Below are 17,625 nucleotides of genomic sequence, written 5' to 3'. Positions count from 1 at the left end.
TTTCTTCTTGGAACATATAATGATAAAAGCAATAGTTCAGAATCAGCAAGCAATAGTTCAGATTCACACTTCCAGTGCAAGTGGATCACCAGTAATTAATCCTTGATACCATTTTCCACAAAGTTTTGTCCCAGATACAATTGGCCTGACTTCTCTAGCTGCTTTCCTAGCCTGGACCTATTCCTTCACTTTATAGGAAAAGTGTGATTTAACTGATTTCAGTCAGATCTGTTACAAGAATTTTCAGAGATTTAGATTCTTGTCTGTAATTTGGTCAAAGCTATGTCTCTATATGTAGGCTATTAAAAATGAATGTTCTAATTTCAATAAATACATAAATTCTATTTCCATCTCTTGTAAAAAATAAAACTGTTTGCTCTATAAATTGATCAGAGGCATGGATTTTGTGGCTAGCTAGGTCATCGCACATCTGTCTCTCTCTTTCTCTCTCCCTTTCATGGTTCTCATAGATAATATGACTGCTCCATAATTATTCTAATTTATTTTGCTTTTATATTTTTGGTTGCATCATTTCACTTTCTGCTCTGCCATTTCCCAAATCATTTACATAGAAGGCATTATTTCATATTTTCTCATTCCTAGAATAAGCTGCGCATGAAGACACCACTGGTCCTCATTTTCAGTCTATACCTTTGAATATGGAGGAAAACCTTTCCTCTGCTCTCTATCAATTCCCTACTCTCCAGTTAGTATAATTTCGAAGAGTAAAAATGGAAAAAGAGAAAAAAAAATCATGGTGAAATAACAGATGTAGAAATTTCACTGGATTTTTCTGACCAGTTCAACCAACGTGAACTATTGGGGAATACATGTGTACCTCATTCCCACTGGTACTCAATGTCTCTGGTTAGGCAATTCTGATGTAGACAAGGAAAAAAATGAAAAAGTGAGGAATGGTAACATTTGCAAAAAAAATGGAGAAGTATTCAAGCAAATTTTTGTTTGGGCTGCTGAAAATAATTGGCTTACTACAGTACAGAGACTACTTTCCAAAAAGAACACTCATGTGAATACTAGGGATGATGATGAGTATACCTCTCTTCATCAGGAAGCCTACAGTGGACACTTTGACATTGTCCATGAATTGGTGGCTCAAGGCAGATATTCATGCAATAACTGTGAATGGCTAGGCACCCCTGCACAGTGCTTATATGTGGAATAATACCAGAGTGGCTTCTTTCTTAGTTCATCATGATGCAGATACCACTGCCCAAACTAAAGTCCTCTTGACCCCCTTGCATCTTGCTGGTTGAAGTAGAAATAGCAAAGATATGCTGGATCTCCTTCTATTGAAGCATTATATGAAACCAGGTATGAAGAACTTGGAAGAAACTGCATTTGATATTGCCAAAAGGATAAATATGTATCACTACCTCTTTGAAGTTGTGGAAGGCTGTAAAAATTGTTCTCCTAAGTCATAATGGTTTGGTTAAGTTTCTGAAATTTTAAAAATGCCAATCCGTACAAAATATTTTCACAAAATATTTGTGTCCGTACAAAATATTTTCACAATACAAAGCAACGGCAATATCTTACTTTAAAAATTCATGGATTCCATCGTATTTTTCAAGTGAATTGCCTGACGTTGACGTCAAAATATATTCAAGATTTGTTTGTATACATCTATAATGATTTCTGACGAGTTTGTGATTTTTTAAATCAGAAATCATTTTAACTTATCTGTTGAAATGAGTAGTACAGAAACTAAAGATATTTCTGGTGCTTGTCTGAAAAAAGTATATTTTAAAATAATCTGTATTTTGTTTGTACAATGTCCAAAATGTATTTCATTTGTTCCTGGATATAATACTTTGAATTCTACATTGTTTTATGATATATCGGTTCATTATTAAATGTGTTATTTCAGATAGCATTCCATATAGAAACAGATTAAGATTCCTTTTTATCCTAGGCCTATATAGTATTTTATTTCTTTGGGATAAAATGACAATGATATCTAATTTGAGAAGTTTTGTAAAGATTATGCTATGTAAAGGCCTTTCTAAGTTGAGGATTTAGTACACTGATGTCAAACTAACTTTCAGATCAATGAATTACATTTATTGTTACATTTGCATTTGTGTAATCAATTTTTTAATAACTGTTTTTAATTTCTTGCATCTGAAGAATGAAAAATATGGAATACTTCACACATTTTCATATCATGCTTGTGCAAGTGCCATGTTAATCTCTATATTGTAATTTGGGTAAATGGGCTGCTGAAGCATGTAGTATCCTGTAAATTTAAGTAGTTAATGATGCAGTCTTTATACAGGCATATATCCTTGATTAACTCTTTGTAACGAGGAAACCTTATTGTTCCTAAAAATGCTATTGATCTTACTTCTCTAAAATTCTGTGTATATTGGAAAAAAACATATTGTTTGGTCGATTGCTCACATTTGCAATTATTTTGTCAATGACTATTTTAAACATTTTTCATTTTAAATTTGATCATACTTTGAAGCCTTTATAGTTAAGTCCAAAGGTGATCCTTTTCAAGTACTTATTTATCAACTGAGTTAGCTTTGTGGAGCTAATGGCTTCAAATTAAGCCTTGCTTAAGAGTTACTTCTAAACTTCTGCAGCTTAAAAGTTCCTAAATGAGGTCATACTGGCACAAATGTTTACCTGACCCTTTACTATTCTTCCATGTAGCAACAGTCCAATCAGAATATCTTACCCTGACAGCCTAGATTTTCTTATTGGAACAAAACTAATCTTAGTTAAAAGAGATCATAGAGAGATGAACAGTTAAGATAGAATCGTTTGGACTAGAAGGTATTTTATCAAAAAAATAATTGTTTTTATACCTAACATTTCAAAAGTGGCTAAAGCCAAAAAGGTGAAAAAATTTTCACATGCATGATTACTACTAATGTCCTGGCTAGTCTACCATCCAACCAGGAAGGAATTTACACTACTGCCTTTCATTCACCAAATATTTTCATAGTTACAAGAGAAGTCTATATGTTTCTCCTCCATAGTAGGCCTTAAATTGGTAATGTTTTAATCACAGTTTTTGCTCTTGCCTCTAGGCTGTAAATCTACAAATGGTAAAGCTTTAGGTCCAACTCTACCAAACACCGAGGTAGAAATAATGGAATAATACATTAAAACACAGTTGCCTTTGATACCCTAACCATAACAAAACATTGCAAAACATGTGCCTTTTTCTTATATTATGTATAGTTATATATTTTATATTTATACATGTTGATATTTTATTTCACACATTGAAACTTACTAGAATTAATTGATAATTTGAAAAATAAATAGATATATATTACAATAAATAGATTGGAATATAAATAATTAGGTTTAGAATATACGTATTAGAATATGAAAAGTATCAATGCAATGACTTCTGTATAAACTTGTGATACGTTCTAAGTGTTCTTGGTCTTCAGAATTGACATTGTAAAAACAAATGTTATTTTCCTCTAATCTGTAAAGGAATTTACTCTGCTGCTCTGTTATTATTTTAACTCACTGGTTCCAAAATGTTTTTCTCCATATTTCTGAAGCATTCCTACTGATTTTATGCAAATTTTGCTGATACGATGTCTAAAAGGTATTATTCTTCTGCAAGACACACATATCCTAGGATCCCAGGTCTCAGTTATCCGCATCATCAAGTAACAAGGACAAGACTTTTAATCGAGGCCCATGCAACATGCCCACAGAAAGTAATTGAAAATCCATCTCAATTCCTGACGACACTGGAATTAGCAGTAAGCAATTGTGAAATGCAAGGCAATTTAAAATGAAATATGAAATCACAAAATCTGAAAGAAAGTACAGTAATTCAAATTTACAAATGACCAGCCCATATGAGTGAACAAGATCACAAATGTCACAAATTATTTTTAATACCCCTCTCCTAATAATTACTTAAAAATTTCAGTCCAACTTAAGTAGGCCAAAAAAATAGTTCCTAGAATGATAGATTCATAATTGGTCTACCAAGGTTAGGAAAATTTGACTTACAGGTCAAATATAATTCACAAAAACATTAATTGAGAAGATCGTTAATGCTTCAAAATACTGGTACTTCAGTAAAACTTGGTTCTGTAGTATATAAATGTTATCATTCACAAACAAATGATAACCTATTTTTAATCTCCTGAAAACAGATTCCTATTCAAATAATCTTTTAAAATCATATTCACCAAAGTAACAATTGACAAGTTGATGATAATTAGTGACATTACAATCATTTCAAGTTTAGGGTGCAAGTTACAATAGAGTTGATTTATTTACCCAGCACTAATGCCAAACAGGTTCAACCATTCATTAAAGTGTAGAAATAGTACCACCCACCATTCGTGTTGTTCAGTAGGTGCCTTCCAGGAATGTGTTAAATAGATCAACCTCCCATAATTCAAACTCAAACACTAGCTAATAAAGTTAATTTCATCACTTAATAAGGTACATTTTAAAAAGTCACAAATAGTTGCCTTATCATATGTTGTTTTATGTTTTCCCTATCTGTCTAACATAGTAAGAAATATGACTTAAAGTCATGAATATGAGTACTCATCAGAGATGTGACAAACATAAAATCTGTCTTCTATTTCTCTCATATTCCTCTATAGTAGTAAATCATAGTAGTTTTCTTCTTTTTCCAAAACTTATAGGTAGTAGAAAATATTATCCCATGTAAAATAAAATAATCACAAGCCTTTTTACAAAGCCATTTCTAAAATTTGGTAGTTAGGAATATATTCTAAGCCATTTTTAAACTTTCTTGTTGACTAAAGATTAATCTTCCAAATGGATTAGAATAAAATCATGTCTTGGTGCTTCACGTCTCCAGTCTTGCAAATTGTTATTGCAGATGAATGAATTGTGGGAATATAAACTGACATCAGTTCAAGTATAAGCAGGATTGAAACTCCATGGAATGTATATAAACCTTTCAACTTATTAACAGACAGTTTAACAGAATGACTATCAGGAAGTTGAAACCAGAGAAGAAAGACATAGAATGAATGAAAAATGGAACGAGGGGCAAGTACAGCTAGAATACTCAATGTACACATATGATAAAGGAAGTAGTAAATCTGAAATAAATCTTGGAGAAGGGGCTGGCTGAGAATGAGAGAAGGAGTCACTCTGATCCAGGAATATTGGACAATTTGATGGACATATTTATTGTAATACACTTGCACAACCTTTTGAGATTTAGTTTCAAAACACGAAACAAAAACACACAAAAAACACAAACAAACAGCAATCTCTAGAGAGGATGAATATGACGTCTCAAAATTTTAAATAGTTAATGAAGGGTAGACTTGGGAAAAGCAAGCAAAGTTGTTCAAAGAGGGCAGTTTGGGGTATCAGAGAATTTTGAATAGATTTAAATAGATTGTCTAAAGTTAAGAATCACCAACATCTGCTGTAAATATTTTCTACTGTGAGTTCTCTTTGTCTGCAATGGATACTCCAGGGCTCAGCACGCTTGATAACTTGTGAAGATAGAATGGAAGAAACAAATCAAGAACCCATTACTCCACTGGAGACAGAAGAGTCCTTTATGTTTTCTCTCCTCTCTCTTCACTACTCTTTCTTCATCCTTTTAAGTCAAGTGATTTTGAATTATATATTTCATTCTTTGTTCTGGCAAAATAATTAGCCAAAATAATTTACTAAATATTATTTGCCATTTTTTTCTACCATGCTGTTTACTTATCCAAGAGAGTCCATTAAACTTCACTCTTGCATTTGGTTGCCACGAAAACCTAACATCTATGTTAATGAGGACAAACTCTAATGTAAAACTTTGTCTCCATAAAACCAGTCCAAGAAGCTGTGATCACAAAAATTTAGCTATACATTTTTTCTTTTACCTTGAAAGTCTTCTTGTGTCTAAAGGGTCACAAAATAATTACTCCCCCACTTTTTGGTTCAATCACTTCTAACCTAAAAGATATATTTTGCTAACAAGGTGCTTAGAGGATGTATACTCCACTTTAATCTTCTCTCGTAAGACTCTCCTTAGATAACATACCAGGAACAAAGTTATTCTTTCCAAAATGATTTCAATAGATTGCATTCTCTTGGTCTTGCTTTTGCTCAACAAGATGTATGGAGAAAAATAGAGTTAAATCACACATACCTTGCATAACAGTGTCTGTTACAAAGGACAATACTTCTTTGTCCTAGTTCTATGTCCTCCTCATAGTTCTTGCTTGATTTCCAATTAATCATACCTTCTTGGCTGCAAGTCTAGTGAAGCTGAAGGAGTATAAGGCCTCCCCCACTGCTACATCTTCATGGTTTCTCTTTTTAAACTCTTTTATTTGGTTGTGGATTTATGTTCATGTCTTCATTCAATCTGTTCTGCATTGTAGTGAGACAAATAGGCTCTGTAAAATCACTTTAGGTAGCAAATATATTAACAAAATCTATATCAAAAAGTTTTGGAATCCCTCTACTGCTGAAGCCAATACGCTTAGCTAGGGCTTCTAAGAACACCTTTTATTACCTTTTCAATTTTCTCAATTCTTTTCTGATCCCAAAACTTTTTGGCTAATGTAATAAGAGAAGTCTTCACTATCTCATGTTAATAAGGATATTATATTTTGTGAGCTACTTAGAAATGTGAAACCATTGGTTTGAGGTATCCAATCAGATATTTTTTTTTGTTTCTGTGCTTCACATGCAAAGACATTGTGTAAAGTATTATAAACAGAAAAGTGTATACCCAATACCTTCTTTCATTGTTGAGGGCACTTTCTCTCTCAATATTTTGACCCAAATTATCTTTTTCAGAGAATTACTGTTTGGTAATTAAAGTCAATTCACAAATTTTGATGTCTTTTTTTTTTTTAAAGAAGTTTGAATTTAAATTCCACTACAACCTTGTTTCACACAGTGAGAGTATATGTCCTGGGTAAGGATAATTCTCAAGGGAACCTACAGGATTAATAGCAAGGTTTATGAGGTTTGTTTTTTTAGTGTGAAAATGAGCCATCTTGACCCACATTGCTCCCTCTCAGCTAAGTCTCCATGGATTTCTTTGCATGAAAGCCTATTTTCCCAGGCAATTTTAAATTTCTTTAATAGGCTAAGTTGTTAAAAAGTTTGAACAATTAAAATTTACCTGACATAATTTTAAAACCCTTTTGAAATTCGTTTATCAGAAATTGTTTTCTGTGTTACATACAGGTAGAAAAAAGAAGATGTCGTACAATTATACTCTTCATACCATGTTACATCAAAGCCTCAAAAATTGCTATTTTCTAAATTAACATCATCTATATGTTGACAACTCTGTCTACATTATTCACATTATCATGTTATGAACTGTTGGAATTATCTATTAAGTTCTAATTATAACTCTCTTGAAAGAATATTCTAGGCAACTAGAATGCAAGACTCATTTGTAAATTTGTCAATTAAACCCTCTACTTAAAAAGAATTTTGTAGTATCTTATAGAATATGAAAATAAAAACAAAACAAAAACATTTATTTTAAATCTAAATTCTAATTTAGCAATACCTATAAAGACATACATTAGACAAACTTTGCTTTTCCTCTGTGCTTAAGCTTTTGTAATCCTTCATCAATTCTTTGGAATCTAACAGGATTATGATAACTTTGGATGAGAATTTTGGATGGGAATCAAGAGCCATTTTGCATCTAGAAATGTTCTGTAATGAAGACAGCATTTGAAACACAACTGAGGATTATATATGAGTTCCATTGTAATTGGAACCTTGACTTCTCAAAACATAGTGACAAAATTAGCCCAAACTTCCAACTGTGTATTCCTTTCTTGTTTGGTTTGTTGTATTAAGACAAAATTATACTACCTAGTCCAGGGAAGGTATCACTATGTAATTCCACTCTCTAATCTCCTGTCAGTCTGAGTGCTAGAATTGTAGCCTTGTATAACATTGCCCTGCCATGGTTTCTTGGTTTATTTAATCTAGATACAGACTAGAAATTCTGAACTTCTCCAGTGATATTATCCACTAGACTTCTGACTGTTCATGTACTATTTTCAAAGATGTTCTAACATTTGACACAGGATATGAACATTTTCAAATGCACCTGCGGGTTCTCTGATTCATTCGTCCATGTATCCAATCCCTTTAATATTCATTATTTGACTCTCTTACTATCTCTAGCTTACCTATTTAATATTCTCAAACTTTTTTGAAGAAAGGTCACTTGTGGATTTTCTAATTTTAAAAATTATCACTTGATTCTAGTCTTACTCAGGACATATTTTCTATTGCTTTCTAAATTTTCTACATATTCTTAGAGTTGTATCATTTGTGTATTTGTGTGTGCACATTTAAGTGCTTCTGTGTTTATGATTATGTTTGTATGTATGTATGCAAAAGCCTCAAGCTCTTATTTATCAATCTTGCTCATGACTGGTTTTCCATGACCTGAGCCATTCTTCCAATCCAGCTTTTGGCTGGTTAATTATGGATAGTGTCTCAAAAATTTTCTGCCAAGGCAGGATGCAAACTGAACTTCCTAGACTCCTTTATATTCATAGGTTTTATTTATCGAGTAGAATCAGCTTTTAAACTACAAACATTTTTGTGAGTGTAAAGTCAAAGTTGTAGCCCAGATTTTTAACTCCAAAATTCATATAAAGATAGATGAATGTACAAAATTACATATGCTGAGTGTACACTGTTAGAAATGAGATCCTAAGCAGGGTGGTGGTGAGATCTGAGGATTGGGGTTCAAAGCCAGCCCAGGTAGGAAAGTCCCAGAGACTCTTTTCTCCAATTAACTGCAAGAAAAGTGAAAGTGGCACTGTGGTTCAAGTGGTAGAGCATTAGCCTTGAGCGGAATAGCAGAGGGAAAGTGCCCAGGTCCAGATTTCAAGTGCCAAGACCACCACCAAAATAAATATATAAGCAAAGGAAAGAAAAAGAAATGTCATCTTAGTCACCAGTTCATTGCTAGTATATTCCCTACTCTCTCATGATGGACTTTTTTTCCCAGTTAAGTCCATACTCATGTCTGACTTTTTTTGGAAGCAGAATTATACTTCCATTGTTCTTTCTACAAAGTTGCTTGATTAGCAAGCATGATTTAGAAAGGGATTGCCTTCAGAATTCGTGTTCCACGTAGGAGTAATGCTTTCTCTATATCACTCCCATAAATCTACATACTAGACTTGGCTTTATTGTTTCAATGTTCTTATTTGTAGAGTCTTTTTATAGTATATTGAACCCTTATACTTAAAAACAGAACTTCTGTTTCTCCTATTATTGCTATTGTTTTCCTTACTGTTAATGCATGTACACTTGGGAAATAATGCGCAGCACATACACTCACAAAAAGAATAACCTGAGAACCTTCTTCCCATTTAAAACTCACCTTAATTTACAGAGAACTTACAACGTTTGAACTCAATGTAGTCATTGATAATGTATTTAAAAGCAACATAAATTTCATATTTTCTCTTTACTAAGTTGTCTCTGAAACAAGTGTTACCTCAGGTCCAAAGGTGTCCTTGTGTTATTTCAATGAGACCAGAAAACTTTCATCATACCTCAGGCAGCACCATCGATTGTTAGTGGATGTGGAAACTCCCAGGAGAGGAAATGAACATAGAGGAATGACAACGTTCATGTTAACTTGTGCTTTCCTTTTAATGTACAAGAAAGAATCCCAAGGCTTGAAGGAAACTCTGTCCCTGACTTTTTCGAGTGTGTTCTATACTCATATAAAACTTTTCTGTAAACTTCTAGTTGAGAGTATTACAAAAAGAAATAATGTGCCATTTGAAGGCCAAAATAGAACAAAAGGAAATAACGTTGTTTTAAAATTGTTCTACAGCAAAGAAACAAAGAGATGGAGGTTTTAAAGTGTCTTATGGATGGATATTTCATCCCTGAGATGATTCTCTTTTTGCAGAAGACAGTTATCAATTCCTTTCGTCTGATCCTGAGTTCTCCAGAGCAATAAGGATTACAAAAAAGCAGGATCCAGTGACTATGAAAAGCAAAAGTGCCTCTTCTCATACTAGTGCTCCTTTAAGGAGGGTCCCAAAGAAATATTTGGGGTTTTTGTTTGTTTGGATTGTGCTGGTAATGGGACTTTACCCAGAGGCTGGACCCTGATCCTGAATAGTTGTCTTTCCTGCCCACCTGCCCCCAAAGCAAGTACACTACTGCTTGAACCAAAACTCTACTTTTGTTTTTTGGTGTTTAATTACAGATAAGAATTTGACCGACTCTCCTGCCTGGGTTGGCTTTGAACTAAGATAGTAAGACAGCTAAGTGATATCAAATGTATGGACTTTTCATTTGAAACAAGAAATATTAGATGAAGTTTACTGTAAACCTAATATTTGACAATTTTTAAAATAAAAGACTATGTCCAGCAAAAAGGCCATAACTTAAGTAACACAGCAAAAAATAATTTTGGAATTATTTTTTCTGCTTGGGAAGTTAATTGATCTTGTTCCTTTGGGGGAAACTTAAAGTCATATTTCGCTTTTTTTGTTGGTTGTGGGGCTTGAACTCTGATCCTGGGTGCTGTCCCTAAGCTCTTCATCTCAAGTTGAGCAATCTACCACTTTAGCTAAAGTACCACTTCTGGGTTTCTGATGGACTTTCCAGACCAGGCTGGTTTGAACCACAATCCTCTAATCTCAACCTCCTGAGTAGCTAGGATTACAGGCATGAACCACCAGGACCAGGCTCATGTTTGCATTTATGTGCACTGAAAGACACTATGTAGCCAAAGAATGGAAATTTGAACAAAATGATGCCAATGAGGCTTTTCAGAAAAATTGAGGTAGCAATGAATATGTCGTCCTTTTCCATGTTGTTACATTAATGACTCATGAGCTATTACATTAGCATCCTCTGCCATCTGTATAGGTGTATTTAGTATCAGGAAATGTTCATAGAGAAATATAGAAAGACTGAGATTTTTAGAAAGCAAAGGAGATCAGGTATGAAAGAACAGCATTTATCACACAGAGATTAAGAACTAGCCTAAGAGATTTAGAATGCTAAAGGCAATGAGGAATAAGCCTAGTTGATAAATAGTTTTTCAATAACCAAAAATGGTTCTCTAGAACAGTTTCTGCTATATCTTAGTTACTATCATTTATTCCTTCCATCTGGAGTCATTCCTTCTCTTCTGTCACAATTGTAAATTAGTCTCTGCCTTTTGGTGTCATGACTGACCAAAAAGATTTCCAAATCTCACTTAGACTACCCTTGTCTTTGTGATTAGCAGTGACCACACAAAATCCTGGTATGTTTGAATTACCAGAATTAGCCTTCACCTGACATCTAAGCACATTCCTGACATTAATTGCTGTGACCTAATGAACAAAACTTTTTTCAACACACTATCCTAATATAAATAAAGTACATGAATTAGAGACTATTGTCAGGTGTCAGAATGCAATTATATATTGCCAGAACGTGTTCTTTATTTTGCATTTACTAACCAAAAAAAATTTTTTTGCCCTGACCCACAGAGCACTTCCAGAATGACAGGGCCACCTTGGGTTCCACCCACATGGAGACGCTGGGCCACCTCCTTCAGCACTCATTCAACAAGTTCCTGTGTGTGAGAGAGAGAGGGAGAGAGAGAGAGAGAGAGAGAGAGAGAGAGAGAGAGAGAGAAAGAGAGAGAGAGAGAGTCAGAATTACACTTAATTCAGGTGCCTGTGGATCAGAATTCTAATCCTAACTACACAGGAGGCTGAGAAATGAGGATCATGGTTCATAGCCATCCCGGGCAGGAACGACTGTGAGACTTTTATCTCCAAAGAACCACCCAAAAACTGGAAGTGGTGCTGTGGGCTCAAGTGGTAGCCTTGAGCTGAAGAGCTTGGGGACAGCACCCAGGCCTAGAGTTCAAGCCCCACGACTGACAATAAGTGGACTCCCCACCAAAAGAAGTGGACTAAATAGCACCCATTGTCCTAGGGAGCATGGTAGAGAAGTCAGTCTGAGCTTCCTGTGAAGTTGAGGTCCTAAGTAGGTCACCTGGCTTCTCTGTGCCTCGATTTCCTCAGCTGTAAAACTCAACAGACTGAAGGATCCCCTGCCTTATGGGGATAGGTTAATGATGAAAGAGAACCATGTTTTGTTTCATAATACCCACCTGTTGCATGATTAATAACTGGCCCCACCTCAGCCCTTTCTGGTATCTTCTTGTCATATGCTCACAGAATTACCAAGAACCTTATCTGAAGGCTGCTCCCTCTGTGCCTAGCCATGCTCTAGAGATCACTCTATATAAATCTATTGTTTCCTGACAACTCTCCTGTGAGGAGAGTGAGGTCTGATGGTTGAGGCCCTAACCAGAAGTTCACCTGTGGCCAAGAATTGACTGCTGTGTACTAAGATTTTGGGATAATACATCTAAACCGATGAATGAGCATGGTGCTACATGTCTACCATCCCAACTACAGAGGACCTACCTGTCACACATAGGAGGACTCTGATCCAGCCCAGCATGAGCATATATTGAGTCTCTATTTCAGAAATGCTGGACAGAAAGGTGGTTCCTCAGAGCCAAGGAGAGGAAACAAGCAGGGTGTCATGGTGCCCACAGAAGGGTGTCTGACCCGGGTGGGGGTGGTTTGGGGGCAGCCACTTGCCTGTGCTGCTGGAAGAAGCTGTTGGCGTCTGTTCCAGGTGGGGCAATCAGCAATGGCGGCGGCATTATGGATACATGGGCCCAGAGCAGAAGACCAGGGGCAGAGACCTGTTTGGGGCCTTAGGCCAGCTGGCAGGAAGCCATCATCTGAGGATTAAAACCTGGCACCACTTCATGAAGGTAGGGACTGGGCCGGGAGGTGGGCTGGCGCATCAATTTCCTACTATACTCCCAAGTCACATCGAGTCTCTTGCTCATCACTCAGCCATCTCTACCTTCCTCAACTGCTGGTAGTGGTGTAAACTAAAAGAGGGTATCTAGGTGCTAATGGGAAGCCTGGAATGTGGAGAGGGCCACCATTCTTGTATCCCATTGATCAGAAAGAAACATGAAAGAATGGGGGTGTGGCCACAATCCTGTGATGCCAGCAGCATGGGCAGAGTCAAGATGACAGCGGGTCCTCCAGCCCTTTGCGATGGAACTCTGTCCAATTCAATTGGGGAAAAGAAGGTGACCTGCTTTAGCTGGATGGCTGCACAGATGTGTTGTGTATGTCTGTTTGTTGCCAGTCCTGGACCTTGAACTCAGGATCTGGGCACAGTCTGTGAGCTGTTTTTTCTCAAGGCTCACCCTCCACACTGAAGCCACAGGACTTCTGGCTTTGTTGGCACTGAAGTTTGTCAGGGGTCTCAAGGACTTTCCTGCTTAGGGTGACTTTGACCATGATCTTCACATCACAGCCTGGTAAGTATCAAGTAGGAGTGCTGAAAGCCACTGGTGCCTGCCTCATTATTGGTCTTGCTGATGTTCTTGGACAGACATGTGAGTTCCATATCCATGGGTCGAAGTGGTGGGAGCTGGAGCCCACAGTTCTTATCCTGGTCCTGCCACCTCCAAATGGCAGGAGATCCTAAGAAACTTGTTCCTATCCATATAATTAACAATGGAATGTGATATATGTCATGATTTAATGCGCAGTTCTTTTACGATTCTAGGATAAAATTATACACAATTATATTATAGGACACTGATCGATTTTAGTTAATATTTTATGAAGCATTTAAACAATCACATTCATAAAATGGAGGTATAATGAAATACCTATGAATTGGGCCTCACATAATATAAAGGTGCCATTTTTTATGCCAGGACTGGGATTTGAACTCATGGTCTGGGTAACTCTGTTGCACTGTGTGGGAAGGGAAAGCTTGCCTCCCTGAAGTCAAGAAATTCAAGTATTTTCGTTAGGCCTGAAATTGATCCCCACGACTAGAAAATATCCTATTCATGTACAATTTATACATATGATTTATATTTATATACATATGTTGACTCCATATTGTGTTAAGTATAGCTATTTTATTTTTTGTTTTATTCATGTATTGAACGTTTATGTTATTGACTATTATGGCACATAGAACATTGATTACATTGATTAAATGGGATATAGGTCTACATATGTATTCTACTTCATACCTGACACCGAGGACATTCACAGAAAAAGAAAACATGTGTCACCATCAGCTTCTTACTCCACGATTCATGGCTTGGGAGCGCTGGCATCTGAATTCATGGCCTACAAGGCCAAACTTATGAATGGGTGAGTGTCATCACGCCATCCTGGGGCAAATTGAGTGGACAGGCAGAACCTGAGATTGTGCAACAGGTGTTAACAAAATAAGAACAGATTGACATTCAGATGGCATCATGCTAATAAATATATATTTTATAGAGAACAAGAGATGTCTATACATTAATAAGTTATATAGACTACATTCCTACCAATTCCTGGGTATTTATAATGCCTCCATATAATTGTTATTGTTTTCATCCTTAAACTATTAATGAAATCAATCAGTGTCCTGAAGTTATTGTGTTACTGTAATTAATAATATTCTTTTTATGCATCATAAATAATAAATAAAATCAATCAGCCTTCAGAAATTATGCAGTCTAATTTTATTTTATTTTATTTTATTTTATATATATATATATATATATATATATATATTTCACTCTGAAAATTCTGTACAGAGGGGTTACAATTACATGGGCAAGATTATGAGTACATTACTTATCAAGCATTGTAGCCTCCTCCTTTGTTCCCCTTCACATCCCTTCCCATCCTCCTCCCCGCCCCCACCCAATCCTTCCACCCCTCCTCCCCCACCAAAGTTGTAATGTTCATTTACGACATTGTACATCTCATTGTTGCAAGGGTTCCATCTGTATCCCTACTTAAACGATTTGTTTTTCCCCTTCCCCGCCACAAATTATACCGACACCAAATACAGTGAAAGCAGGGGTTATACTGTGGGGGAGGGACATACAAAGCAACAAAGGAATAATCTTATAAATGTGTTAGAGACAATTGCATGAAAGAAAAAGAAAACATTTGCATACATATCTTAGGGTTCATTTCCCTAACATCATCTTATCTGATCTTTTCTGCTTGATTCAGACATATATAAGATATTGCAAATAAGGGAAACCATTTGACCTATGTTTCTTTGGGCCTGGCTTACTTCACGTAATATAATTTTTTCCAAGCCTTTCTATTTCCTAACGAATGGGGCAATATCATTCTTTCTGATGGAGGCATAGAATTCCATTGTGTATATATACCATATTTTCTTGATCCATTCATTTACTGAGGGGCATCTGGGTTGATTCCAAAATAAAAGACCCGGAATAGCAAAAACGATCCTCAACAGAAAGAATACTGCTGGAGGTTTATTGCAGTCTAATTTTATAGCAGCATCACTCACGACCAACGCATTCAACTGTGACATTGATAATATTCCATTTTTATTCCTATGGATGAGAATCAGTTTCTTAATATCTCCTGTCATTGGTTGGTGTCAGGACGAGGATTCAAAATCAGGACCTATGTTGCCACGTGGGCCTATGGCTTCCCTGAAAGTCTGCCATCCTTCAGCAATGCAAGGTGAAGTACCCTTTGCAACAGTGTCTTTCAGACCCAGGAGGGTTACTGTGCAAAGGAAGAAAAATTACAAAGGCCATATTTTTTCTGTGCATTGTTTTCCCTGAAAGGACTGGGGGCCTAGGATACCAGGAGCAGCTGTTTGTTCAGTTGCTGCACCCCAGCATAGGGTGATCAAAGCTGAGGCAGAGTTGCCACGATCTGAGTTCAAGCCCCACGCTGAGGAAAATTAAAAAAAAATTAGCTCCCTGGCTTTGGATTTAAACTCAGGATCTGGGTAAATCTGCAGCAATGTGGATGAAGGGGAAGATCACTGTACTTGAAGATAAGAAAGTCAGGACTGTTCACTAGTCCTGAATTCAAGCCCCATCTCTGGAAACATACATTGTAAAATAGGATTTATACTTACCTCTAGATGTTCAGTCCATACGTGTTTAGTGTTGTTGTTCCTTGTATTTTTTGTTTTATTCATTTATTTATAGTTGATTTTACTATGATGAAACCCATTCTGTTTATTACATTGATGACTTCCTATCACAGAGCATCAAGATTTGTAGAAATGTTCTCCATCATCCCTGACACCCAGGATTCTCAGAGAAAAGGAAAACAAGTTTCACACTTGGCTTCTTACTCCACGATCCACGTGTTGGTAGTACTGGATCTGAACTCAGGGCATAGCAGGACCAATTGGCCAATAAGTCTAGGTGAACACACCAACCTGTGAGCATCTAAGGAGCTAGGCCATTCCCAGCATCTGACATTGATCCCCAAGGTGGTCCACTATAGTCATAAATTCATAATTTAAACATAGAATCTATATTGACATACATGTGTGGACAGCATTTTGTATTCGGTGTAGGTCTCCTTTTTTGTCTATAATTCATGGAGGTATTGTGTATTTTACTAAATATGGTGACAGCTATAACTGTGCTAACATGGATGATGACTCCCATGGTTATAGAATTGGCCTATGCATTCTCCACCCTAGTTGAGACCCAGGACTTTCACAGGAGAGGAAAATGTGTGCAACAACTGGCTTCTGACATCAGGATGAATCTTTTGTAAGAGCTGGGATTTGAATTCAGGTCTGGGCAGCTCTGTTGCACTGGGGGAGAAGGGGAAGCTCACCATCCTTGAAGACTAGAATGTCAGAACTGGTCCAGGGCCTGATTTGAAGCCACAGCACTAGACAAAATAGCACTAGACAAAATATCTATAGGTGTGGTATGCATCTTGCGTTCAGTGTAATTATTCTTTTTATCTTGTGTCATATTCATGGATGTATTTTGTATTTTATTGAGTATGGTGACAGATATAACTGTGCTGACATGGATGACAACCTGTTCCCATATCTATAGAGTTGCCTATATAGCATTATCCATCCTCGATGAGACCGAAGACTTTCACAGAACAGGAAAACATGAAACATGTACAACCTTGGGTTTCTCACATCAGAATGAATTTTTTGGCAGTGCTAGAATTTGAACTGAAGGCCTAGCAGACCCAATTGGTGAATGGGTCATGGTGAGCACAACAGCCTGTGAACCACTGAGGAGGTAGGCCATTCCTGGGACCTGAGATAAAGTCCTGGAGGGGGTCAATATAGTTATAATTAAACAGAGGATCTATATTGACAAATATGGCTGGGGAACATCTTGGTTTCGGTGTAGTCACTCTCTTTATTTTGTGTCTTATTCATTGATGTATTGTATATTTTCTTGAGTATAGGATGACAGATATAACTCTGGTGACCTGGATGACAACCTATTCTCATGAGTGTAGAGTTGTCTATACATTTTCCATCCTAGGGAGACCCAGAACTTGCACAGCATAGGAAAATAGGTGTAACGACTGGCTTCTCACATCAGGGTGAATTATTGGCAGTACTGGGATTTGAACTCGGAGCCTAGGAGGCCCAACTGCCCAATGGATCCACATGATCACACCAGACTGTGAGCCACTAAGGAGCTTGGCTGTTCCCAGTAACTGAGATTGAGTCCCAGGGAGGCCAAAATAGTCCTCAATGCATCATTGACACATGGGATAGTATCCA

The 17,625-nt window shown here is 36.6% G+C and overlaps 1 pseudogene; it reads right to left on the bottom strand.

Annotated features, from left to right (window-relative positions):
• Positions 1–2,152: 2,152 nt before the first annotated feature.
• LOC122106432 lies at positions 2,153–2,249 on the bottom strand (annotated as a pseudogene).
• Between the last annotated feature and the right edge of the window lie 15,376 nt (positions 2,250–17,625).

Source organism: Dipodomys spectabilis, unplaced genomic scaffold (genome assembly GCF_019054845.1).
Source record: "Dipodomys spectabilis isolate Male_0828 unplaced genomic scaffold, ASM1905484v1 ptg000040l, whole genome shotgun sequence".
In the NCBI taxonomy this organism is placed as follows: Eukaryota; Metazoa; Chordata; class Mammalia; order Rodentia; family Heteromyidae; genus Dipodomys; species Dipodomys spectabilis.
This window is presented reverse-complemented; position numbering and strand designations above follow the sequence as displayed.